This window comes from Aquila chrysaetos, chromosome 6 (assembly GCF_900496995.4).
Source record: "Aquila chrysaetos chrysaetos chromosome 6, bAquChr1.4, whole genome shotgun sequence".
Lineage (NCBI taxonomy): Eukaryota > Metazoa > Chordata > Aves > Accipitriformes > Accipitridae > Aquila > Aquila chrysaetos.
This window is the reverse complement of record NC_044009.1, coordinates 9,530,049-9,557,643: the sequence shown is the minus strand read 5'-3', so window position 1 is coordinate 9,557,643 and position 27,595 is coordinate 9,530,049. Positions and strand designations below refer to the sequence as shown.

General features: G+C 46.7%; 1 protein-coding gene across 1 annotated transcript in view; it reads right to left on the bottom strand.

Annotated features, from left to right (window-relative positions):
* LACTBL1 (lactamase beta like 1) overlaps positions 1-26,517 on the bottom strand; it is a 50,892-nt gene extending 24,375 nt beyond the window's left edge. Inside the window, exon 1 of the mRNA XM_030018035.1 lies at positions 26,293-26,517. The gene's annotated coding sequence lies outside the window, so the exon portion shown is untranslated. The remainder of the gene's footprint in view (positions 1-26,292) is intronic.
* Between the last annotated feature and the right edge of the window lie 1,078 nt (positions 26,518-27,595).

The following is a 27,595-nucleotide window of genomic DNA, read 5'->3' as shown; positions in this document are numbered from 1 at the left end:
GGATTTGCTGCTCCCCCAGCTCCTCTCTGCTGCTGGGAAGACATGGTGAAGAGACAAAAACCCAGCACAAGTAGAATCATAGAATCATTTAGGTTGGAAAAGACCCTTAAGATCACTGACTCCAACCGTAAACCTAACACTGCCAAGTCCACCACTAAACCAACCATGTCCCTAAGTGCCACATCTACACCTCTTTTAAATACCTCCAGGCATGGTGACTCAATGCCATCAAGTGATGCCCACTTCCCTGGGCAGCATGTTCCAATGCTTGATAACCCTTTCAGTGAAGAAATTTTTTCTAATAATCCAATCTAAACTAATATCCAATCTAGAAGAATGACTCTGTGATGTAAGAACTCCTTCAAAACCCCTGCCCCAGCTCTTATGTATGCTCTCTCATGGCTTAAAGAAACATTTGTATTTTCTTGGCTCAGCAGGATGCTGGCATTGGCTCGAGCCACAGGGAGAGGTTCTGGACTCAGGGCAGAGAGCCCTGACCTGCCACAGGCCATCACAACCCCTAAAGCTCTGCAAAAAACCTCCTGTGTTGGGTCTGAAAGGGGCTTCCCTCAGTCTGTGGAGCAATAGTGAAGCCACCACCACCCCATGTCGGCGCAGATCACAGCTGGATCCAGCTTTGGCTCCCTTTCCTCTTACAAGACTCAGAAGTCTGCAGGGAAGCTGGATTTTTACCGAGCCATTTCAAAGCTCTCTCATTAACTGCTTGCCAGCAGCCAGTTCTCTGATAATGGGCATCGCCTCTGGAAATTGCAGCCCCATAGCAACAAGGAGTTTAATGGCTATTATTTCTAAATGAAGGACACAGCTCTAGTAATCCACCTCTTGCCTCTAGCAAACCCCCTTAGAAATGATGATTTCTCTTTGCGGGTAAGGCAGACAAATACACACATCACAAGTATGTTAAAAAGACAGTCTGGCCTGGCAGTGCAATTTTTAACATTTCAAAATACTGGGTTTTTTTCATGGAGTCAAGTGAAGATAAGGGAATCCTGTAAGCTTTGTGAAAACTGAAAGGTTCTAATTTTCATTACAAGAAACAACAGGAAACCTGATTTCATGGGGAGGACTAATGTCACCCGATTTGCAAAGAGACTTTTGGGACCCCGTTCCAGTGCTTGCCCACTCTCAAGTTGAAGAAATTTTCCTGTTTGTCCCATTGTACGGCAACATGTGCCCATTGTCTCTGTCCTTTTTCTGCGCACCTGAGTCTGTCTCTGACCCTTTTCCAGCCCCTTCAGGCAGTGGAAGATGTTGTTAGATCCCCCTCAGCCTCCTCTCCTTCCATCAGACCAAATCTAGCTCTCAGCTCCCCTCGTGTCCTGTGCTCCAGCTCCAGCCATCTCAACAACCCTCTTCTGGACCCATTACGGTTCAGCAACATCTCTGCCCTACCAGGGTGTCCCAAAAGTGGACATGATATTCAAGATGTGCCCTCATAAGTGTCAAGTAAATGGGAAGAATCACTTCCTTTGACTTGCCAGCTATGCTTGTGTTAATACAGCCCAGTATGAAGTTAGCCTTCAATGGCAGAAGGGCGCATTCAAGGCAAGGGCAGGAAAAGCTGGAAAGATCATCCAGTGATGGGCAGGCAGCATGCATGACAGTGACAAAGATGCTTCAAGGTATCCTGAGGGACTCTGGGCCTCATCAAGCACTCAGGTTATTTTTCTGTCCCCAGTAAGTCCAAGCTGACAACTTCCCTCTCCACAAGACAGACACACAGACTGTCCTCCTCTACTGCTGGGACCCCTGGTGCACCTCTGCTCAACCCTGTCCCCATGATCTCCATGGCACCAGCTCTCACAGATAAATTCCCTTTCCTATCAATTTCTACCCACGCAGCAGCTCCATCACCCTTGGCATGGCCAGCAGGGTTTTTTAGCTTCCTTGGACACGATAAGACTGAGTTTGGCAAGATGAATACCTTGACCAGCTCCAGCCAGAATGAGTTAAAACTATAAGTGGCCCCAGATGTCCCTATGATAGGTAGTAGCCTTAGCCTGCACATGCCCAGGACCACCCTGTTACTTTCCTTCCCTGCCTCCCATGTGCCACCTTCCCCCACCCTGTCACCAATGGGGAGAGAAATCAGAATAATTTGGAGCTATGGGGAGGACTGGTAAAACTGGAATATCAGCTTCCTTGGGTGGAGAGAAAGAGTTTAGAGGTGTGCATAGGTAAGCACCAACCCTGGACAGGGCTGAGAGCAACCAGCAGAGAAGATACTGGCTGCATGCAGTATCCAGCATACAGTCTCCAACCAACCTTCTTCATCACCAGGGAAATCACAACACCCCAGGGTCATCCTTTTTCCCAAGTAAAACTCCACCTGGTGAAAGCACTGTCATCCTGCAGGCTGGGCCTGGCACATGGGGAACTTGCATGCATGAGTGTTTGTGTGTCTGTAACACCCCATGCAGGGCGGTGCATGTGTGGATGGGGGAGCAGCTGACTATGGAAACAGCTTCATGCAACACTTGTCCTGGGGTGCATCAGCTCTGGCAGAGAGGACAGCAACAGTGCCTGACCCCTGTGGCCACCTGCACTCACCAAGACTGATGGCACTGCATGTCTTAAGAATTATGCAGCTTGGAGGACCATGACTGGCTTAGAAATATGAAGTTTCTAAGAGTGTCTCTCTCTGCATTTGGCTTTTGGAGATCTCAAGATTGCATTGCCCACCTTTTTTCTGTGCCAATGGGGCTGCAAAAGCTTTCCAAATTTTTTAATGAGAGCAGCATTTCTCCCACAGTCATCGTGGGACTCCAAGAGCTGGGAAACACTGAATATTATGAGTCATAATAACCTTTTAATATCATTGTATATCCTCTGTAGAGTGGACAGAAGGCTTGAGCTCTATGTCTCCCTGAAGAGCCACCTAAGCCAGCCAGGCAGTTCCCGCTAGGTAGCAACGTGACCCCAGGGTGGGGTTTCACTGTAGCTGTGCACTGCTTCTAAACAGAGCAATAGCCTGTGACATATTACAGGATGCTGGAGCTGGTGTCTGAATGCCTCCAAGACTGACTTTCAAGCCAATTAGATACCAGCATACAGTTAATCACTACACCCAATTTCCATGGTTATGCAAACCAAGTCACTGCAAGTAAGAAGAGTTTATTCAAGTCTTAAAAACACAGCTTGAAAAGCTGCAGACCAGTGGCAGCTAATGCAGGGAAGCTTCCCCTTCCCCATGCCCAAAGAAGTGTGGGGAAATTTGGGTAGGTGCTGAGGAAGGATGCACAGAGCTCCCCAAAGCCTGGGTGCGCAGTCTGGGCTCTCTGTGGTGGGAAGTGACCTCCCAGAGCCTGGGTACAGCTGGTGGTGGCCGGGCTTGAGCAGCCCCATCACTCGCCAGGCACCCCAGCCTCTGCCAAGCAGCACACCCATAGCACAGAACCTGACCAAGGGCAGAGGCAGAACGGTGCTGCCAGCAGAACCAGCCTTCCTGCTCGCACTGTCCAGGCTGAGAAGAAGGTGTGGGCACCCTGTTCCCCAAAGAGGTGGCACTGGGAGGCCTCACCTGCAGCCTAACCCTGGCTGCTGTGGGCTGAAGCAGCAGTGACCTGCTCTGCCCTGCCTCTGGGTACTTTAAATAGGTCAGCAGCAGGTGACTGGATGAAATTACCCTTCACTTTATTGTAAGGGAGCTGCAGACAAGGTCCTTCCCTGTGGCTAACAGCAGGGTTTTTCAGTGACAATGTAATGATTTTAATCCAGCAGTTTTTATTAACTCCTCACATGCTGTGTGCCTGTGCCAGTTCAGCCTTGCCCTGAAGCACCACCAGTCAGGTCAGGAGGATGTTGTCACTGCTCATAAATGTACACAGGGGCATGTCCCAGTCATCATTGTGGGCCACAGTGGTACAAACCCATCACTGGGGAGATGGTGAAAAGCCTTTCGGTGTGCTTCCCTGACTCACTGCAGAGACCAGCAGCCAGTGTGGAGGTCTATAACAGTGAAGTGCCAGTTTAGCCTGGGGATGAAAATGTTTCCATTTCTGGAGGTAAGCAGAGAACAACGCTGGTCTTCATGTGTCACTGGGTGCCAGTGGACTTTCATTGTGGCAGAGAGCAAGTGGAGTGACAGTAAAGGGCATGACTTGAGCATCAGGGTATGGATATTATGGGGGCAGCAGGATACCAGGGGGGACAGGGGTAGGGATTGACTGGTGGACAAAATTAGGTATGATGGTGGGTGAACATGAAGGCAGGGACACCTCACTGGAGAAAAATAGCAGGATGAGGGCTGAGAATAAGCTCAGAGCTGGAGCAGGCTTGTGGTGTCAGGTGCTTAGTGAGCTGCATGGGGCAGAAAGAGTAAATCATGACTGTGTGAATCAAAGGACTGACCTGTCTTTATCCCCCATGTTCTGATGTTAAATTTGCCTTCTTACTTTCCCAGTCTCCAGTAGACCTCTAGGAGAAGCAGGGCTGACATTCCACCTGAGATGAGATGAGATAGCCCTGAACAGCGCTGCTGGGAACTTCTCCATTTGGCTGTGGTCTTGGCTGTGGTCACTTCTGCTCCTACAGGAGCCAATACTCCAGTGGAAACCTCTTTCCTTCGCTTACCCAATAGACCAGGTGACGGTCACGGCTGAGATGAATGGAGTCAATGGGGAAGACTCTATGTAGTTTCTTCCAGATGCCTGCACCCAGTTGTTTCCACATGCCCTCATTACCCAAAGCTCCTTTAGCACCCAGCAGAGATCAAACAAGCAAACCCAGGAGAGCCCAGGGCACCATTTCCATGTTTTAAGGTAGATATTTATAGCAGACATTTGAATGGTACCCTATGACTGGCCATAGTACTTAATGGGATGGTCTCAAACTTAAAAATCTGTCTTAGCTGGTCCCAAGAAGACAAAGAGGCTCCTGTGGTTCTGCATGTCCCACAGTGCCTACCAGGAAGGGTGGCAAGTACCCCTGAGGACAGCAGTGGCAATGTCTTGAACTGTCAACTCCAGTTTTCACCTTTGGATTTGCCAGTCAAAAGCAACGTAAGTGAAATTCCCAAGTAGGGGCTCCAGCCCCTCATACCGCCCACTGTTGAGCACTGTTGAGGCTGAGATTCATGCAGCTTTCATGCATTTCTCCATTTGAGTAGTGGACTGCCCTGCAAAAGTCTGAGCATTGAATGCTTGGCCTCAGCAAGTGCAGTGAATAAATGCTAAAAACCCACTCTCTCTCTTCAGTGAACATGTAGAATTGCCAGAACAGGCAGCAACATGAGGGACCCAGGTATAGCAGGTGTGGCAAAGAGGCAGGAGACAGTCTCTGAGATGGGCAGATCTGCAGAGGAGAGTCATGGCATCCAAAAAATTGAGTTGACTCAGTCAGAATCTGTCCCAAGTGAGGTACTTGGAGTCCCAGTGCTGCTATCCTTGCACATGCATGGGCACAGAAGGCTGAGCTGACTGAAAGGTGACCAAATAGAACTGTTATTGGTGAAGGTAAAACCAAACTAGTTGGTATGCAGAAGTGACCCTGTGGAAGAATGTCCTGGGTTCAGCTGGGATAGAGTTAATTTTTACAGGAACCTGGGAGGTGGGGGGGCATAGCCGGGGCAGCTGACCTGAACTAGCCAAGGAGCTATTCCATACCATGTGACATCATGCTCAGTATATACATGGGGAGTGGGCCGGGGGGAGGGCTCTCCTGCTCTCGACTTTCGGTGGGGGAAGTGGCGGAGCGTCGGGTCCCGGGTGGTGAGCAGTTGCACTGTGCATCACTCTTTTCTGTATACCCTTTCATTAGTACCGTCGTTGTTGTTGTAACTTTTTTGCGTTGTCCCAGTAAACTGCCCTTATCCCAACCCTCGAGGTTCCAGGTTTTTTTTTTTTCTCTCCTCCGTCTCCCCCCTATCCCACCGGAGGGGGCGGGAGGAGTGAGCGAGCGGCTGCGTGGTCCTTTGTTACCGGCTGGGCTGAAACCACGACAGTCCTTTTTGGCGCCCAACGTGGGGCACGAAGGGTTGAGATAACGACAGATCTGGCCAGAGCTTGTTGAAACAAATTTGTCATACGCATTCCTTATATTAGATAAATAGATGTTAGTCACAATGTTGATTAATTTGTTTACATGGTGGCGTTTTGTAGGTCCTTATATGCTCTATGTATTGCCTGTAGTTACGTTTCTCACCTCTGGGAGAGTGATTGGGATTATCATTTTGCTATACTGGGCAATGTCGACTTGTGAAATGATTACATCACTGGTCATGAGGTTAAGCTGGTATCTGTATGAGGCAGTGATATCATTTCCATACTTTGGGCACCTTCTATCGGATTTTATTGGTAATTACAGCCAATCCATGGGGGAGTTAGGGGGGGATACTTCCCCCCGTCCGTTCGCCTCCCTTTTCTCCTTCCGACTAATTACAACAGCTTTTGAGAACTTTGAATATCCTTGGGATGCACAAGCCACTGTGCTGTTAGTGCTATGCCTCCTGAATATGTTTCAGGTCTTGTTTAGGGCTACAAAAAGGCTCTTTAAGAGTACCACCCAGAGATCTGCCCCAAAGCTGGATATTCATGGGTGGCACGGCATGTGGGAGGATATGGGCAGGTATCTAGAGAACTTCTCACCCCCAGTGGCTTGGAAGTTCACTCCTGAACAACTACAGAACCCTCATGAAGTGGTAGAATATTTGAAAGAAAAATGCTGTGGCTATTCCAAAGACGTACAACTCGCTGCACTGTGCTGGGCCCTGGCCAGTATCTACCAAACACTGCTTGATATTATGCAGCACCCTCAGGGAGAAAAGGGGGAAAAGATGGAAAACAGGGCAGCAGGCACCGTGGCTACCCCTACCCCGGCAACAGGCACCGTGGCTACCCCAACCCCGGCAACAGGCACTGTGGCTACCCCTACCCCGGCAACAGGCACCGTGGCTACCCCTACCCCGGCAACAGGCAGCGCGGCTACCCCAACCGCAGTGACGGATACTGCAGCTAAACCAGAGAACCAACCTGTGCCAGTATCAGTCGCCCCTGTACAGAAAAAGAAACACACAAAGAAATCAGTTCGCTCAGTGAGAGATGAAGATGAACCAGGGTCATCACGAGAACAGGAGGAAGAGGCAGAACCTGAAATAATCACCCGATCTCTATCCCTGAGTGAGTTGCGTGACATGCGAAAAGATTTTAGCCGCCACCCAGGTGAGCACATTGTTACCTGGCTGCTCCGATGCTGGGATAATGGGGCTAGTAGTGTGGAATTAGAGGGTAAGGAAGCCAAGCAGTTGGGATCTCTGTCTAGGGAAGGGGGCATTGACAAGGCGATTGGGAGAAAAACACAAGTCCTCAGCCTCTGGAGGCGACTTCTGTTAGGTGTAAAGGAAAGATACCCCTTCAAGGATGAAGTTACATGTCACCAAGGCAAGTGGACCACCATGGAGAGAGGTATCCAGTACCTGAGGGAATTAGCCGTGCTGGAGGTGATTTATAATGATCCAGAAAATGCGCAGTCACCCATAGACCCAGATGAAGTCCAATGCACACAACCCATGTGGCGGAAGTTTCTACGAAGTGCACCACCAACCTATGCCAACTCATTGGCAGTAATGTCCTGGAAAGAAGGCCATGGACAAACGGTGGATGAATTGGCTGTCCAACTCCGGCAATACGAAGGAAGTCTCTCTTCCTCCCTACGGGCCTGTGTCTCGGCTGTAGAGGAATTGTCCCGAGAGTTCCAGCAATTCAAAGTGGATATGTCTTCCTCCCCACCTGTACAGGCCCGCATCGCAGCTATTGGGAGTAAGCATTCCTCTGCCCAAGAGAGAGGAGAGAGAAAGTACACACGACGGGCTAACCTGTGGTTTTACCTGCGTGACCATGGAGAGGACATGAGGAAGTGGGATGGAAAACCTACCTCAGTCCTGGATGCACGGGTACGGGAGTTGCGAGAAAAAGCAACCAGGAAAGAGGATTCTTCTTGGAAAACTGCTGCTCCAGTTTCCTGTGAGGAGTCCCCCAGATGCAGTAGATGGGCTGATCACATTTCTGATCCTCTTGAAGGGACTTCTGATTCACGGGTGCGAAAAGTGAGTAACGAATATTCTAACCAGGATTAGAGGGGCCCTGCCTCCAGCCAGGTGGAGGAGAGGGACAACCGAGTCTACTGGACAGTGTGGATTCGATGGCCTGGCACATCAGACCCACAGGAATATAAGGCTCTAGTAGACACTGGTGCACAATGCACCCTAATGCCATCAAGTTATAAAGGGGCAGAACCCATCTGTATCTCTGGTGTGACAGGGGGATCCCAAGAGCTAACCGTATTAGAAGCTGAAATGAGTCTAACCGGGAATGAGTGGCATAAACACCCCATTGCAACTGGCCCAGAGGCCCCGTGCATCCTTGGTATAGATTATCTCAGGAGGGGATATTTCAAGGACCCAAAAGGGTACCGTTGGGCTTTTGGTATAGCTGCATTGGAGACGGAGGAGATTGAACAGCTGTCTACCCTGCCTGGTCTCTCTCAAGACCCTTCGGTTGTGGGGTTGCTGAAGGTTGAAGAACAACAGGTGCCAATTGCTACCACGACGGTGCACCGGCGGCAATATCGCACCAACCGAGATTCCCTGATCCCCATCCATAAGCTGATTTGCCAATTGGAGAGTCAAGGAGTGATCAGCAAGACTCACTCACCCTTTAATAGTCCCATATGGCCCGTGCGGAAATCTAATGGGGAATGGAGACTAACAGTAGACTATCGTGGGCTGAATGAAGTCACGCCACCGCTGAGCGCTGCTGTGCCAGATATGTTAGAGCTTCAATATGAACTGGAATCAAAGGCAGCTAAGTGGTATGCCACAATTGACATTGCTAATGCATTTTTTTCCATCCCTTTGGCAGCGGAGTGCAGGCCACAGTTTGCCTTTACTTGGAGGGGTGTCCAGTACACCTGGAATCGACTGCCCCAGGGGTGGAAACACAGCCCCACTATTTGCCATGGACTGATCCAGGCTGCACTGGAAAAAGGTGAAGCTCCAGAGCACCTGCAATACATTGATGACATCATCGTATGGGGCAACACGGCAGAAGAAGTTTTTGAGAAAGGGAAGAAAATAATCCAAATCCTTTTGATGGCTGGTTTTGCCATAAAAGAAAGTAAGGTCAAGGGACCTGCACAGGAGATCCAGTTCTTAGGAGTAAAATGGCAAGACGGGCGTCGTCAGATCCCTATGGATGTGATCAACAAAATAGCAGCTATGTCCCCACCAACTAATAAAAAGGAAACACAAGCTTTCTTAGGTGTTGTGGGCTTTTGGAGAATGCATATTCCAAATTACAGTCAAATTGTAAGTCCTCTCTACCAAGTTACCCGGAAGAAGAATGATTTTAAATGGGGGCCTGAGCAACGACAAGCTTTTGAACAAATTAAGCGGGAGATTGTTCATGCAGTAGCTCTTGGGCCAGTCCGGGCAGGACAAGATGTTATAAATGTGCTCTACACTGCAGCTGGGGAGAATGGCCCTACCTGGAGCCTCTGGCAGAAAGCACCTGGGGAGACCCGAGGTCGACCCCTGGGGTTTTGGAGTCGGGGATACAGAGGATCCGAGGCTCGCTATACTCCAACTGAAAAAGAGATATTGGCAGCATATGAAGGAGTTCGAGCCGCCTCAGAAGTGGTTGGTACTGAAACACAGCTCCTCTTAGCACCCCTACTGCCAGTGCTGGGCTGGATGTTCAAAGGGAAGGTCTCCTCTACACATCATGCAACTGATGCCACGTGGAGTAAGTGGGCCGCACTGATCACACAACGGGCTCGCATAGGAAACCCCAGTCGCCCAGGAATTGTGGAAGTGATCATGGACTGGCCAGAAGGCAAAAATTTTGGAATGTCACCAGAGGAGGAGGTGACACGGGCTGAAGAGGCCCCGCTGTATAATAAACTGCCAGAAAATGAGAGGCAATATGCTCTGTTCACTGATGGGTCCTGTCGCATTGTGGGAAAACATCGGAGGTGGAAGGCTGCTGTATGGAGTCCTACACGACTAGTCGCAGAAACTGCTGAAGGAGAAGGTGAATCGAGTCAGTTTGCAGAGGTGAAAGCCATCCAGCTAGCGTTAGACATTGCTGAAAGAGAAAAGTGGCCAGTGCTCTATCTCTATACCGACTCATGGATGGTGGCAAATGCCCTATGGGGGTGGCTACAGCAATGGAAGAAGAGCAATTGGCAGCGCAGAGGTAAACTCATCTGGGCTGCCGCACTGTGGCAAGATATTGCTGTTCGGATAGAGAAGCTAGTGGTAAAAGTACGCCACGTAGATGCTCATGTACCCAAGAGTCGGGCCACTGAAGAACATCAAAACAACCAGCAGGCAGATCAAGCCGCCAAGATTGAAGTGTCTCAGGTGGACCTGGACTGGCAACGTAGGGGTGAGCTATTTATGGCTCAGTGGGCCCATGATACCTCGGGCCATCAGGGAAGAGATGCAACATATAGATGGGCTCGCGATCGAGGGGTGGACTTAACCATGGACACTATCGCACAGGTTATCCATGAATGTGAAACATGTGCTGCAATTAAGCAAGCCAAGCGACTGAAACCCCTGTCGTATGGAGGGCGATGGCTGAAATATAAACAGTGGGAGGCCTGGCAGATTGACTATATCACACTCCCACGAACCCGCCAAGGCAAGTGCCATGTGCTTACAATGGTGGAAGCAACCACTGGATGGCTGGAAACATATCCTGTGTCCCACGCCACTGCCCAGAACACTATCCTGGGCCTTGAAGAGAAAGTCTTATGGCAACACGGTACCCCAGAAAGAATCGAGTCAGACAACGGGACTCACTTCCGAAACAACCTCATAGACACCTGGGCCAAAGAACATGGCATTGAGTGGGTATATCACATCCCTTATCACGCACCAGCCTCCGGAAAAATCGAACGATACAATGGACTGCTGAAAACTACATTGAGAGCAATGGGGGGTGGAACTTTCAAACATTGGGATACACATTTAACAAAAGCCACCTGGTTAGTTAATACTAGAGGATCCACCAATCGGGCGGGCCCCGCCCAACCAAGACTTCCACATACTGTAGAAGGGGATAAAGTTCCTGTAGTGCACATGAGGAGTATGTTAGGAAAGACAGTCTGGGTTAGTCCTCCCTCACGCAGAGACAAACCCATCCAAGGGGTGGTTTTTGCTCAGGGACCTGGGTACACCTGGTGGGTGATGCAGAAGGATGGGGAAGTTCGATGTGTACCTCAGGGAGATTTGATTTTGGGAGAGAATAGCCAGTGAACTAGGCTGTATGATATTTAACTGCTAAATAACCTGCCAATGTATGTCATTGTATCTATAGTGTCTATATGCCATATCAAGGGTATTACTGTAAGAATTACCCAAATGACTGAAGAATGGACTTTGAAACTGAGCCAAGAACAACAGTGATAGAACTTGAACTGGCGCCCAGCAATTCCCTCAAGATCAACATCTTCGACCTGCAGACCAAGGGTGTGGGTTGCATCAAATGTACCAGCCAGAAGTTCCAGAGACAGCATACAACAACCCAACACCTCACACCATCTCTCTTATCCTGAAGAAGTGTTACAACAGATGGAGCCTCAAAGTCATGGACAAAATAAAATTGATGGACACATTGGAGGGATAACCCATTGACTAAGGGAATACTATTTGTATGTGTGTGTGTGTGGGGGGGGGTGTCCATATACATATATATCTATATATAAGACAAGGAAAGTGGTAGCGGTTGATTGGAAAATGTAGGATCTGGGCATGATGTAAATGGTATAGAATAAGGGGTGGATAATGTCCTGGGTTCAGCTGGGATAGAGTTAATTTTTACAGGAACCTGGGAGGTGGGGGGGCATAGCCGGGGCAGCTGACCTGAACTAGCCAAGGAGCTATTCCATACCATGTGACATCATGCTCAGTATATACATGGGGAGTGGGCCGGGGGGAGGGCTCTCCTGCTCTCGACTTTCGGTGGGGGAAGTGGCGGAGCGTCGGGTCCCGGGTGGTGAGCAGTTGCACTGTGCATCACTCTTTTCTGTATACCCTTTCATTAGTACCGTCGTTGTTGTTGTAACTTTTTTGCGTTGTCCCAGTAAACTGCCCTTATCCCAACCCTCGAGGTTCCAGTTTTTTTTTCTTTTCTCTCCTCCGTCTCCCCCCTATCCCACCGGAGGGGGCGGGAGGAGTGAGCGAGCGGCTGCGTGGTCCTTTGTTACCGGCTGGGCTGAAACCACGACAAAGAAGTGTTCTGTTCTGCACAGGTCAGAATTAGTTGGTTTGGCCTGAAGACACTGGGAATGACAATGTCTGGGGCAGCAACTGGCAATTAGAAAGGTTAGCTGACATTTTTGTCATCCTCCAGCATGCAGTGCTGAATTGCTCCTCTCATTGGGTTGAGAACCCCCTAAACTTGTCCAGAGAAGTGTGGAAGCACCTTCAGCCATGATAGTTTATTTGAGACTAGAAGGTATAAAACTGGGGTTGCCCAGGAGTATCTTGGTCTTTGAGTGTGTACAGAGCATGACCTTGTGCCCAGGAGATTTGATCTGGGTCCCGCCTCATACCTTGGCTCCCTGAGTACCACCATGGCATGTTTTTGACATAGGAGTTAGCTTCTGGCTACTCTGAGACACAACCTTCTGGCCTTGCTCAATTCCCTGGTCTCAGAAGAGGCATCTGCATTTTAATCTTTGCTGTTGAGAATAAATAAGGTCCATAGTGACTGTTCAGGGCTACTGTAGGGCAGCCCACCTTGGACTGGAAACAGGAGCAGGCTGCCAGGGGCAGAGGAGTGACAGTGCTTTCAGCTGAGGTGGCCCCAGTGTCAGACCAGACCATAAGAGCAGCTGTTCTGGGACAGTCCACCACCTGTTTCTGAAACTGGGACACTCCCAGATCCTAATAGTTAGCTCATGAGGGAGAGAAGAAAGAGGATGTAACAAGGACAGTTCAGCCAGTTTAGGGGCTCCTGCCACTAAAAAGGGGAGGCATCCTCTCTTCTTGTTGCTCTTCCTGCCTCCCCCACTCTTTCTTGACCCCGGTCCCTGTCCCGTCCCTTGCAGTACCTCACGTGCTTGTCAGCCTTTCTGCAAGGGGGTTCAACTCACAAACCTACTGTAGGAGAGCCCAGCACCACTGAGGGGTCTGCTGAGCACCTCTGGAGGAGTGGAAGGTAAAGCAAGACCTCCCCCTTGTGCTGAGCTGTTACATCACTGCATCTTTTAAAACTGCAGCTTTGGACAAATGCTGCAGATGTGAAATTATTAAAGGAATAGTCTTGCAGAATCCAGAGAAGAAAATTCCTTTTGCTTCAATAGGTAGGACAAACTTACTCAGGTCCTATAACAGCATGACAAAGACACTGTGCCTCTTCTCCTGAGCTGTGATTGGGTTTTCCCTGATTTTTTCATAGGATGTCCTTCAAGCTGGAAGGGACCTTAGGAAGTGATTTAGTCCAACCTACTACTCAAACCAGGTCAGCTCTGAAGTCACACCAGGTTACTTATGGCTTTTTCCTGTAAGGTCTTGGAAACCCTCAAAGTATTCTGGTCTTCTGATAACTGGTTTTGTATCAATATGGCTCTTTTGAAGTCTCCTTAAGGAAGATTAATTGCTGAAAGATAGAGCCAATGACTACTGTTTCCCATTGGCTTGGGTTTTAGGGATATGACTTAAAATCTTATTAGTTTGCCCAGGTGATAGCCTGAATGTGCTATTTAAACACTGTAAATAGTGGTGTCTCATGGTTCTCAGCCCAGGAAGAGAATCAACACCTTTGCTCCACATCCAGGCCACTGAACAATGAACTGGGGCATGGAGGAGAGGAGGGCACCCTCCTTCCACTGTGCCATGAATGCAGTTCAGCAGCCCAGTGACACAGGACTGTTTTTTACCAATGCAGCGGGCTTTCCTCCTCCCTGTTGCCATGGGACAGGTGCAGGGCATGAGTAGGCTGTGTGCCCAGAAGTTCCTGTGATGTGTGATGCAGATGACACATGCAATTATTAAAACTGGGGAAAGCCTCTGTGCAGCAGCTCCACTTGAGGATGTTCAAGCAGCATGACTGAGACCCTGAGATATCTCCCACAGCTCCCACAAAAACTTGGGCAAGGAATAACTGCCACTTATGAGCCAGTCTTGGCTACATTTGAGCTAGCCCCTAAGCTTCAGAGTAACCTTCTCTATTAATGAGATTATCCTGATTTATGGCAAGTATGGTCCTTTCCATTTTGTTTACCATTTCCCTTGTCATTAGGCATTTGCTCTGCCCATGGCATATGGGAAGGAAACAAGCCATGAACTCATGAAGGCTAGAGATGAGAAGGTTGTCAGTGAAGGAGAGCTTGGAATACCTTTGAAGTTTAAGCAGTAAAAATGTGCCATTCCTGTGAGCGGGGCTAGGCCTGTTTGCAGTATGCCTATGGACTAGGTTCACAATGACAAAGGTCCCTTCCTGATCTGTGTTCCTCTTCCACAGCTGTGGAGATTTGTTCCCAGTACCAAACAGCTCCACATGATGCATTTTGCATGTTAAACTTGTGCTGCTGTTGTGGAGATCCTGCCTTACGCCAACATCTCATGCAGTTCTGACATATGCCCAGGACACCAGTCTGGCTGTAGCTGTGGGCTCTGGCTGGGTGAATGTTTCTGCTCTGTTGTGCATGCCACCCTGAAGGCCCAGGAGACAGGTCTTTGTTCCATCCTGTGAGCAGCCACTTATGCCTTGGGCGAAGAGCAGACGTTGTAGACTCTGTTGCCCAGGGGACACGGGTGGCACTTTCTGCAAGAGCAAACACACCATGACAATGCAATCTGTCTGTGCTCTTTGTTTATTTGGTCTTCACAGAACCATTCACTTCAAGTTCATGAGTTCCCATTGGCACCCTACAGTCTGTCTTCGGATACCTACTTAGGAAAAGAAAATACAGGAAAATGCTGGTCATGCCTCAGGAGAAAAGGTAGCCAGCGGCAGTCTCTGATATGCTGTTGTAGGACGTAGGTTAGTTTGTCCTATATGTTGAAGCCAAAGAACAGTTTCTTCTTTGAGTAATGCAAGAATATTTCTCTAATACTTCACACAGCTTCTGGCAGAGGCTTTACATTGGGCAGGTAGAAGTGTAAGACATTTAAAAAAATAAATTTCTAAGGTCACAGTGCAGTGCTGTGCTCCTCTGCAGCTTGCCAGAAGGTCCCACTGACCCAGCTGGGCTGTCCTGGCACCCGCTACCTTAGGCAGGGCTGTCTCCCCTCTAGAAAGACAATGGTGGTGTTGATACCACATCCAAACCTAAGGAAACAGCATATGGAGTGTGAGTGTTAGGTTTAGACCTAGTGAGACTCCTACTAATTTCTTGTGCTTCACCTCTCTAACAGGGAAACTGTGTTAACTTAAAACTGACCACACTAAGCTGTTTATCATTTGCACATTATAAAAATACTAATTGCCAAGCAAACTGTGTACAGAGGAAATAAGAGTCCAGTGATGGGCTCGATTTGTGTTGCAAAATGACTTTAGCTCTTCTTCAGCAGTGGTAGACAGGTCTTCACAGGTTTTCTGACAGCTGTACAAAGCTTAGACCTGGGATTTACTACAAGGTCTGGCCTGGGAATATTGAATCATAGAATGGTTTGGGTTGGGACCTTTAAAGATCATCTAGTCCAACTCCCCCTGCTGTGGACAGGGACGTCTTTCACTAGACCAGGTTGCTCAAAGCCCCAGCCAACCTGACCTTGAACACTTCCAGGCTTTGGGCATCCACAACTTCTCTGGGCAACCTGTTCCAGTATCTCATATGTCATTTCCAGACTCTGGTTTTAGTTTCTTGGCAGGATGAATACAGTTAACTGAGATCTGTGTCTCAGATCAGAGAGTTATTCAGTCAGCAGGTTACAAAATGAAAGGAGCAGAGAATAAACTTAGAAGGTGAGCTGAGTCCCCTCAGATTAACCAGGGGTTAAAAAGGGGAAAAAAAAAAAAAAGAGGAAATAACATCCCAGAAGCTACCAGTACAAGGGAAGGTGAGGTGGAAGAATAGGACCCTTTAAAATTAATTTGAAAATAGCTGATACATTAGGAACCCTCTACCATCTAAAATAGCTTCATCTGAATCATATAGGCAGTGGAGTTGGATCCGGACTCTGCTTCTACTACGTGCCTTCTAGGCACGTGTAGGGCTTATGTAGATATTCAGTGCCAGGGCAAGAGCAGCAAGGCTTGTGGGTCTTGATTTGGACATTCACAGGCATTTCCAAAGATAAGGCATATTTAAAAATAATTTTGTCCAAGCCATGCATGTGTGACCAGAAGAACCTGGCTGACACCTTCTCTTCACATTCTTGCCTATATGTGCTGGTGAGCAGCATCGTGTCTAGTGACACAAGACTGGTTCATGCCAGTGCCCAATGCATACATACGTACACACGTGCCCATTGAAGCACAAAGCCTCTGCAGAACCTGGGCTTTTACTTCTCATTGTCCCAGTCCTACTAAGATTTTGGGGGGATTGGGATTTTGGGGTCCATTGGGATTTTTGAAAATGGTTGTCCATTAACTTGTGGCAGAGGAATGCTATTGTGCTAAAGCTTTGAGACTTGAGAAATATATCTTCAAAACAGACATTGCCATATGCTGAAAGTACAGTTTGCCTGTGGAAATATTCCAATTCACAAATTCATAGGATAATTTGCGTTGGAAGGGACCTCAGGAGGTCTCTGTTCCAACCTCTTGCTCAAAGCAGGGTCAGCTATGAGGTCAGACGGGGCTTCTCAGGGCTTTTTCCAGTCAGGTCTTGAAAAATCTCCAAGGACAGAGACTCCACAGCCTCTCTGAACAATCTCTTTCAACACTTGTTTGTACACATAAAAACAGATGCACATTATTCCTTTATCTGTGGAGCTTTTAAATGCATACCGATCTATTTAATAAAAAGTAGCCCTAAAAAAAAATGTGCTTACTATTTTATAGGCAACTATAAATACTAGTTTCTGCCCTGTGCTACTTCCAGTCCCTTCTCCTATCCTAACAGACAAAAATCTACAGGTGAGCATCACAAGAGGTAAGGATAGGATGGTGAAAGGAATCAGGAAGATGTTCAGATGGCTGCTCTGTCCTCAAAGCTGGGTGTTGGTACTGACATACACTTTCCAAGCAGATGCATTCTGGTGGAGTTATTGGTGTCCTCAGATGAGTAGCTTTACACCTTTTAATACTTTTGTCTACCAGAAGAATTCTTACAAAGCTGTTTCAACAAATCAGAAGGAAGGAAAAAAAAAAAGCCAACCCTCCCCCACCCCTCCACCCCCCAATAAATTGTTATACTCCATTACAGGAAAGGGACAGAATTTAGTCCTATTGTTTGGAAGTCACATGCATGGACCACTGGTCTCAGGAGATAAGGATGAAGCCCGTAGTGATGAACATTCATAAATGTTTCATTCTGAGACAATATTTAAAAATAAGTGATCTGGAAAGAAAAGCAAAGAATAAACAACTATTAGCATTTCTTTATGTGGGTGTAAAGAGTTATATTGACAAACAGAAGAGTTGAATCCTTAAACACAGAGAGTCTAAAATATAGGAGAAACATGCACGTGAGGGTACAAACACAGACACTTCTGAACGGGTCTTGGAGAAGCCAAAATATAGAACATTTCCATTCACATAGTGGTAAAATTATTGGAGGAAGAAGGAGTTGTAATGACCAGCAAATTCAACTGTATATATCAGTCCTCTGACTTGTTCCTCTGCCCTGTGTACCTGGCTTTCCCATGCTGTCAGTGGACAAAGTGAGGATATGCTGTTAATTTTGGAGTGAGAAAAGGGCAGCAGAAATATAGACCCAGCCTTTTCTGTGTAAATGCAGTCTATCAGCTCCTGTCCCAGGGCTGTGAAGCCTTGCTGTAATGTACTGCAACATTTATATTGTCGCTCACTTTTAACCTCCTATTTAGTCATATGCAGTCACTAAGGCATAGAGACATTGGGTAACTTGCCAAGACACTGATGGTATGTGCTGATTTTCATATAAATTTACGTGAATTTGCATACATCTCCCTCTCAGTTTGCATTCATTCTCTGTGATGCCTTTAAGAACAAGTAAAATATTGTCTAGTCTGAATCAGTCAAAATTTTCTACTTCTCTTATGTTTTCTCTTTTGCTGATACTCATTTTCATCTACTAGTTGATTTATTTTCTTCCTTTTCTACTGCATTTGCCACCGCCCTTCCACCCTTAGCTACCACAGTGATCTATTCTTTTTTTACATTGTACGAACATTATTCTTTAAGTTGTTCACAAAGTAGGTAGTATCCCCAACTGTGGCACTGACTATCCAATTTACATAGCACTGATTGTTTGCAGACTAATTTTAATATGCTGCTTCATTTTTCATTTCCTTTCCTGTATAAACAGGTCTCAAGTACGTGTCTGAAATTTGCTTGGTGAAAAGTTTCAGGTAAGTAGAATTCTACACAAACATTGAAGAAAAATGATCCTGATAGGTATTTGCTGTGCAGATGAGAGAGCCATATGCAAGATCTTAGACTGGGAATGTCAGTTCTGCATGGAGCAGCATGGGTCTGGGGAAAAGCAGATGTTTTGGGAAATGTCTTGGAGGTCACTGTGGGACTTGACTGAGCAAGAGCTAATGCTATGTTGACATTTTTTTCCTAGTATCCTACCTGAACCTTTGTTGTTTCTGTGGCCCTTGTTTTATTATTTGGTATCACTGGGAAGTGTTTGGCTTAATTCTTGTTGTAACTGCCCTTCAAGTATTTGTGGGCTATGATTACCAGACCCTCAGCATCCTCTTTGTCTGACAACACAAAACAGCTCCTTCTACCTATCCTCAGGCCATGTGTCTGAGACCCTTGACATCTCAGCCACCCTCTGCCAGACATCCTCTCTTCATTTTTTCATATTCTTCTTATTCTGGGTGGAGGGAGGGGGCTTGGAGGATGGACAAACACAGAGTATTCAAGAGGCAACAACAGAAGCACTGAGTAGAGGGTTATGATAACTCCTCCCTTTTGGTCACAGTCCTAATGCAGCCCAGTTTGTGGTTTCCCTTATTTGCCATGAGAGTGCACTGTTGACTCATGTTCAATTTATCGTCCTCCTGGTTCTTCTCAGCAGGGCTGATGGATTGCTTCCCAGGCTGCACTGATGCTCGGGGTTATCCTGCCCTGGGTACAGAGCTTGGCCCTCCGAGCAGCTGAACTTTGTGAGGTTCCTGTTGTCCCAGGCCTGAAGTTTGTTGAGGTCCCTCTGGACTGAAGCTCTGCCATTCATGTACCAGCCACTTCCTCATATTCAGTGTTGTCTACAAATTTGGTGAGGGTGCATCTGAATTATTGTCCAGAAAACATATGAAGATATTGAACTATATCAGTCTGCTGTTTGACCCTGGGATACTTTGATTGTTACTCGAAGTCAATCAAACTTCAGTCTGATTGTACCCACTCATTACTGCCCTTTGATAAGGGTGGTTCATTACTTTAACTCAAGATTTTTAATTGTATTAGCTCAATGATGTCCAGTCTTTCCTGAAACTAGTCTTCTATTCTACCACCTTCATGCTACCTCCAGTGCCTCCCATCCCACTCCCTCCACTTACAACCTCAGCTAACTCTTCACCTGTGGGATGTGCCTCTTGGCTTGGGTCTGACTCTTCCCATCCTGGGATCACTGCCACATTGTCTGCGGCTCCAGGATCACTGCCTCTTCCCATGATTTGTGATTTTTTGTCCTGGCAGGAGATGGGCTTGATAAGCATCCGCCATAGCTTTCCCTTCTAGGAGCCCCCAGGTACAGTCAGGTTTGGTGAGATGTGTGTTGCCCAGCCATGTTCTGGGGTGCAGAGCCAACATTTGGAAAACCTGAATGCACTTCCATGTGAGTCTGTTTTCTCTGGCTGGGCATTATCCCAATTACTTGCCATCTCAGTGCAGGGTAGCATGTGCCTTATACTGTGCCTGTACACTGATTCATATGCTTCAGGGAAAAGGCAGGAGCCTTTACAAAGGTATCTGTACATGGCCTATTTAGCTAATCATGATAACCAATAAGAGGGAAAATCTACTTCAGTGACCAGGAAGGGACTATTTATAGTCAGTGGGAGAGAGAAAAAGAGATGGTGATATTCTCAGACTTTCCCTTTTATGTAAGCTTGTTGTTATGCTAAGAGACAGTCTTTCCCTGTCTTTAAGTCACAAGTGAAATACGTGCTTATTTGTACATATACTTACTATTAACTGTAAAGCACAAATCTAATAAAGTGCCTAAATTGTATAATCCAACCCCTAAGAAAAAAACTAAAGATTATTCCAAGCTTGGCATAGAAATAGATGCCAACAGAAACAGGTGAGGCCCTCTAAGACAGGACTTCCTTCTGATGCAGGGAACTTTGCACAGGAAGTTCTGCAAAAGTGTCATTTGGAGAGCTCAGACTCTAGCAGAAGTCAAGTTATTCCATTGCCACAGAGGGAGGACAGATTGGGGATGATCCTGAACAATGTAAAGTTGGAAGAGGACCTCTTTAGCCAACCCCCATGTAGGGGAGTGAGCAAGTGCATTTCATCTGTGATTAAAGAATGAGGAGGATATTCTTCAAGTTAACATTCATTACTCTCACCCTCTCTTTTATGGGATAAGATCCAAAAAAGGGGAACAGTGAGTTTTACTGATAGTACTAGCAAAGTACATGTTATAGACAGGACATGATGTTCAGGAAGCCCAGCATCAGCCACCTGTGTGATGAAGCAATATCTTTGACTTTAATTAAACCAACTGAATTGAGAAAGAAAAGCAGAGAAATTTCTTTTAGCGGGTAAATACAGCTATACATAACTGTGCAAGCTTTAACTACAAACAATATTTAACAGATGTTTAAAGTTAGTTTTTCAAGCAATGTACCTTTTAATTATCAATTTGGTCAGCTAACTTTTTAAAACTCCAGGAGAGCAAACTGTAGATGTGATCTCTATCTAAGAAAAAAACATTATTTATAGCCCTACTTATCCCTAAAAACTGTTCCTCCTCCTTGTTTGGAATCGGACTTTTTTGGTTTAGGTCAGTTCACTGCCTTTTTACCTGTTCACCTGCAGAATTGCTCAGGTTATTAGCAATTTGGTGTCTTCCCCTCGTGCATCTCACGGCAGGCAGTGTACCAAGAAAGGTTAAACAAGCCTGCAAGTGTGCAGGGAACATGCTTAACTTTCATTACCGGTTATGGTACGTAAGACAGAGAACCCAGCATGTCCTCTTTAAAGGAAAATTGTGTTTCTCTGTCTGCGTTAAGTGTGTCAGCAAACCAGTTGTGAAGGATGCAATTTACTTAGTCTTTCAAAAGCCTTTGTCAAAGTTCCTCACTGAAGTCACAGAGAACCAAAGGCATCTCATGAAACTCAGTCTTACGACAAGCTCCAGCCAGCCAGGGGCTACAATCAGGAAATCCTGTGATGTGGTGCTGCGGACTCACATGTGAACCTAGAAAATGAGAGCCTGCTCTTCAAATTAAATGCTTTCCTCCAAATTCGACCATCTGTGATATCCATCCTGCTTTTGCTCACAGAAATGTATGAGTTGTCTTCAGGTAAGCTGATTGAAAGGACATGACTGACAACAGTAAAAGAGAAAAGTGTTGATTGCACAAAAACCAATGGTTCAGGTGACTTGTCAGCAGAAAGCCTGTCCTCTGGCAGCTCTGGAAGCCATACACCACAATGTATGTGCCATTTCTCCTCCTGTTATCCCAACAAAGAGACCAGATCCACAAGAGGCCCCAAACAAGGAAACAGAAGCAAAAGAAAGTAATCTCGTTTAAGACTTACAGAGAGTGAAGCAAGCAAAATTGTAAAGCAAAAGATCACATTGTAATAAATGTTGACTCCTGGGTCAAAACTACTGTCCAAAAAACCCTTTTCCTTGCCAATCAAGAGCATCCAGGGAGGCATTGTAAGGATGCAGTAGCTGACACCCTTTGTCCTCCATGCTGCATGCAAGTGGTCTTGTTGAGACCACCTGGGCATACGCGTCCTGGTGTTTGTAAACGTGCATGTGAGAATGCAGGTGGGAAGAATCAGCTTCGTTGGAAAGTTAAATTAAATCAAATCCTTTTCCTCTACCTTACAACCTCTCATCGAGTTTTGGTACACTCACAACATACAGTCAGTGCCGAGCTCCTTCCTGGCTCTGCATTAGCTTGCAGGACAGACCCTTTCTTTCGCATTCCTGCAAAGGTATGACGCTCCTTGGGGCTAGTTTGCATGGCTGAATTGAGATATTTTCTCCACAAAGGCCTCTGTCCCTCTTTCTTGAACCACAGGGTGCTTGTTCTAGCTTGCATGCAAATCTCAAGATAGATGTATTTCTGCAGATGTTTTCTGTGAAGAGCCAAGAGGTGAGCAGGCCCAGTGCCTCCCAAGGGGTTAGAAAAAGGCCAGGCTGTCTAGTCTGAAGATACCTGACAGCACAAGGTGAAGTACTAGGTCTACAGGGAAAAAATAAATCCTCCTTCTTCTGAACTCCTATTTGCCTTTCTCTGCCTGCAGACAGCAAGCGTCTGATGGGAAAGATGAGAGACGAGGACTTGGAGAGCAGGGAGAGAGACAGAGGGCTTGGGCAGGGTTGGAGACACTGCCAAAAATCTGTTTCTCCAGGCAGCAGGAAGGGAAGAGTTTAGGCCTGAGTAAGACACGTGTTTTTCCATAATAAGGTGGCAGATCGTCAGGGGGCCAAACACCATAAGTCACAGTCCTAGTGGTATTTAATTGCATTTCCCAAAGCGCCTGCAGTGTTCACTTCCTCAAAGAGCTTGGTCTGCCTACCGCAAGTCACCTAGCACTAGGGTTTACATGTGCCCTTACCACAAGCTGCACACACAGTGTTCATCACTGGAGAAAACCTGTACTTGGGATTCCATGATGACTAACTGGAGCTGTGCGGAACCACCCGACCACTCCATCTGCACCCTTGAGCACATGGCTTTGGGCATTTGGACTCTCCTTCCTGCAAGATCCTGCATGTTCTGCCTTTGTTTTACTCATACAGAAAGGGCATGGGACATGTTGCATGGTAGGAAAGGTCAGCAGCAGTGATATGGCTAAATTACTGGTCAGATCCAGGTTTGTTTCCCGCTCTCCTCTACCTTCCTTCAGACCATCACATGCTTCAGGGCCAGAGGCAACCAATGAGTCAATGTAGTTCAGCTTTGTACCAGTACAGAGTATTGCGTTTCACCCAAATATCATACCCAGAGGCTTCAACTATGTCTCATCTTCTCCGGAGAGTAAACTTCTGTGCACCACAGATGGTGAGGGGCAGAGACCAATGTGCAACCAACAGCCAGGCCTCGTTACAGCCGAGCATAACTAGGAGAGGCATTCCTGGTTGGACTCAGTGGCTGAATGGCAAGAGGTAGTCCATGAGGACCTGGCAGGGAAAATACCTTCATCAGATCAGCACTGATTAGAAGGACGTCCTTCCCTCCCTCCCTCCCTCAGTGTGGTAGTACTGGCTTATGGAGTAAGCCCAGAAGCCAGAACAAGGTACACAGTGCTCCGTGAAGGAGAAGGAAGCTGCTGTCCAAAGCCCCAAACACACCCCTCATAGGGGATGGTAGTAATTAAAACAGCTGAACCCAAGTTATCCCTTCAGACCTTCTGCTACTAAATCCTCCCACAGTTGTGCAAAGGATGCAGAACACTGAGGAGGCTGGAGGAGATAATCAGAGACTGTCAGTCATTTTAGTTCTGGCTGCACCCCTGTGCAGTGAATGTCACCTTGAATGTCCCCCTCATGCTTCAGCACAAAGATATGCATTTTCTCATTGCTAGGTAATATTGTCTTTGGCATACAGTGATGGTTGACCATAGTTGGTCACTGGCTGCTAACCTAGTTTACTGGGGAGCTAACGTTGACATTTGTCTTTATGCTGAGCTTCACCCCTGGTACGGGAAAGCACCAGCTTTACCCTGTCACATGGAGATCGGTGCTTTCATCTCGGCCTGAGGGAACTGGGATCTGCATTTTCAGGACAGGTCAGAATACCCTGATAAAGGCCACCTCAGCCTTTCCCACTGACACAGATGCTCTTTATTGTGAAATACTTAACTCTTGCCCAACACTGCAGACACAGCCAAGATGATCCTGCAAGAGCCAGGGGAAGACAAAGGAAAAAAAAAAAAGGGTGTAAATTAGTTTGTCTAAACAAGTTCCCATCACAAAATCCTGATCCTTCTATTCAGCACCAGTGGGAAAAAAAGATAGAGTTCCCTCCAGAGTAAAAACTGACATGGTGAGCTGCTGCAGCAGGGGGAACAAATCTCTTTAGGGTGGAAGGAAAATGGTCAACAGATCAAAATTTGGCAGTTACCAAAGATGAGGAGACTCAGAACAATGACCTGCAATTCAGAACAGAGGTGTATCTTACCACCCTGCCAGAGAGGGCTCAGAAGCAGAGAACAGAAGAGAAAAATCATTCCTACATACAGCAATAAAGAGCTCTGTGCTGAGGAAGGAACTGCATTCATCCACACCTTGGGCTTACCTCAAATGCTCCACCTGGGCCAGCTGATTGCTCAGGTACAGGCTATTTGCTTCCTAGCCAGCCCAGGGAAGCTGCTTGGAAACATTTTGATGTGTTCTCAATTACTTTTCAAGTAAGTCATTGAAGACCCTTAGGTCAGCTTGAAACCTGTGTGAATTTTAACAGCACTGCTAATGACATCAGTGGAGCTGCACTGATGTGCACCCGCAGAGTCTCCAGCATTTTCTTGTGCCTCTGCTTCTCCTGACCCCTTTCTGGTTCATTGTAAGTCTATATTGTCTTTCCACAGGAACAGCTTTAGTTTGAGATACACTTCCTACTGTATAGGCCCTTTTTAACCTTTATTTAATCCTAAAGACTCTTCCAGGCCTCACTGTGCTTCTTACATAGGGTCCACCTCACCCCGGTTGTACACCTGTCCTGCATGAATACTAACATTCATCAGAGAGCTTAGAAGTGCCTTATGGCTTGTAAAATCTGTCTCAGTCAAGGGAAAAGATTTAGACAGGAGTCAGCTCACACGGCAGAGGAAACTGTTCTAAAGCACCTAACAAACTGATCAAGCCATTTCCCATAGGAAACCAGTTCCAAAAGTATGTTGGCAAGCAGTAGGCTAAGACAAAATTAGATTAATTTGTTGGATAAATTGCACACTGTGGACAATAGGTTGACATAATTCTGGGTTTTCTTCTTGTGACAGACAAATTTAAGACCCATGTTACCTTAGATCATATGTAATAAATTGTTAAGGAAATAAAGTTTTTTCCTGGCTTACTGAGTCCTAAACAGCATGGAAAAGGGGAAGGATTCAGTGTCAGATGTCTCAGAGCTGTAAGGAGTTAATATATTTATAAGCACACTCTCTAAAAAGTACTCAGTAAGGATCTGTAAGGTACCTCACAAATAATTTAATATGTATACAGAGCCTGAAGCTGCACAACACATCTGTGTCCCCTGAGAAGCACTAAAGACAGTAAGGATGGAGGAGTTGGGGGAAGTGATGGTCTCACAGGGAACATGATGGAGCTATGATAGCTGAGAAGCAGAGATTTTGCCAGCACTGGACTTCAGCCCATGTCCTTTGGTAGTTTGTAAACTGGTAATCAAAATTAATACTTACTGAAGCACTACTGCTTTCTGTGAGCAGAGAGACTGCTGAACCACCCTGTGGTCCTTCTTGTGGCACAGTATAAAGGTCCTGGCTCTGCTCAGTTGGTGCAGAGACCAGTACGTCTCATAAATAATTTTCTGTTCATTGGTGAAGCTCAGGAAAATACTGTATTTAGCACAGATTATTTCTTTGGGTTTACTTTTACACAGAGTAAAAGGAATAGATTCACCTTGTTCACTCACACCAATGAGTGGGGCTGGCACCTGAAATAAATGGTTAATAGCACAATAACATGAACAAAAATGCAATAGAGCCATGGAAGGTGAGTTTCATAAAAAGGTTTCCTTTTAATTGGTTCATGCAACTAATGCTCAATTTGATGAACCTGCCATTAACTCCTCAGTGTAACTCTGTGTCTCTCCTTGACTGGGACACATAATTCACCATGTGAGTGTAAGAAGTCTCAGATCTTGCTCCCAAGTCATGAGCAAGAAAAAAAGTCAAGCTTCACAATACCTTATTTCCAGCCTTGCTGGCCCTCACATAATCAAACTGTAAGTTAAAGTCACTGCTAGAGGCGTCACGGAAGGTCTGCATAAGTACCTGCAAATCAGGCACTTACCTCAACAAATTTCCCTTGTGGATTCCTGCTCCTGCTTTACCAGTGAAATCTTCTATGTCTGCATTTCTCTGAGATACTTGCACGCACAGCCCCTGCTGCATGCTCTTCCTCTAGAGATATATCTGCAGGCCCGGGAGACTTTCAGCCCAAAATGGCTGAATAGGGGCTTTTTACTGGAGAGATGTACCTTACAGCCTTGGCTGTCAGTGTTCCTGCTCGCTGCCCTGCTGCCAAGCCTGCTTGCACAGTCACCAGCGCCAGCCTCCACTCAATGCGGCATTTTAGCAACTGAGTCACTAACAATGGCAGGGTCAGAAATGGTCACTGTAATTAAGGTCTTTATTTTCCAACACGTTTCACTGTCAGGCATGCTCCTGAACTTTTGAACTTCCTTGTCATTGAGCTGGGACTCCTGGGGATGCCTTTCTGCTACATTTTTATCCTGCTGTTATTTCCACTTATCCCCATCACCTTGGTGCTAATGGATACCCAAAACTCACAGCTCGCAGCTTGGGGCAGTGAGATAGAAGCTCCGACCCTGATGTCACATACAGATTCCTGGAGCTGACTGTGATTGGATCGCTGTGCCTATGACTTCATTTTACTTGGGGCTACCCTCAGTTCTAAGTACCTACATGATACACATTTAATCTAGCACACTGTACTTCATCCATCAGTTTAAATGCCCCCATCACACAGATGGTAGAGCTATCCATGTGTACACCTGACATTTCTAAACATGATTTTTCACTGCCAGTGACAAGGACTTTGCACATTTGACAGAACACTGGCACAGGTTGCCCAGAGAGGATGTGGAGTCTCCATCCTTGGAGATATCCAAAAGTTATCTGGAGGTGGTCCTGGGCAACCAGCTCTAGGTGGCCCTGCTTTAGCAGGGGGCGGTTGGACCAAATGACCTCCAGAGATCCCTTCCAGCTTCAACCAGTCTGTGATGCTGTGATTTTTTGATGGGTTCACTAAAGATTTGTCAGCCCAGCCCAGTGTACACATGTGATAGTTGAGACTCACATCAGTAAGCCTGAATGGCCCAGTGCAACATATAATTAAGCTGTAGAACTCATCACCACACGGTGCATTTGCTGCTGAAAGTTGTCATGGGTTCAAAAAGCAATCAGGCGGATTAATAAAAGAAAAAAATAACACCTCTGTTTTTAAAAAAATCCATAAGCTACAGACGCTGAGAGAATACACTGAGGAAGTTTGAAGAATCATTTTGTTCTGTTCTTGCATCCACCCTAAGGTATCCACTACTAGTCTTGGTGGGAGTTGTGTGGCCAGCTGG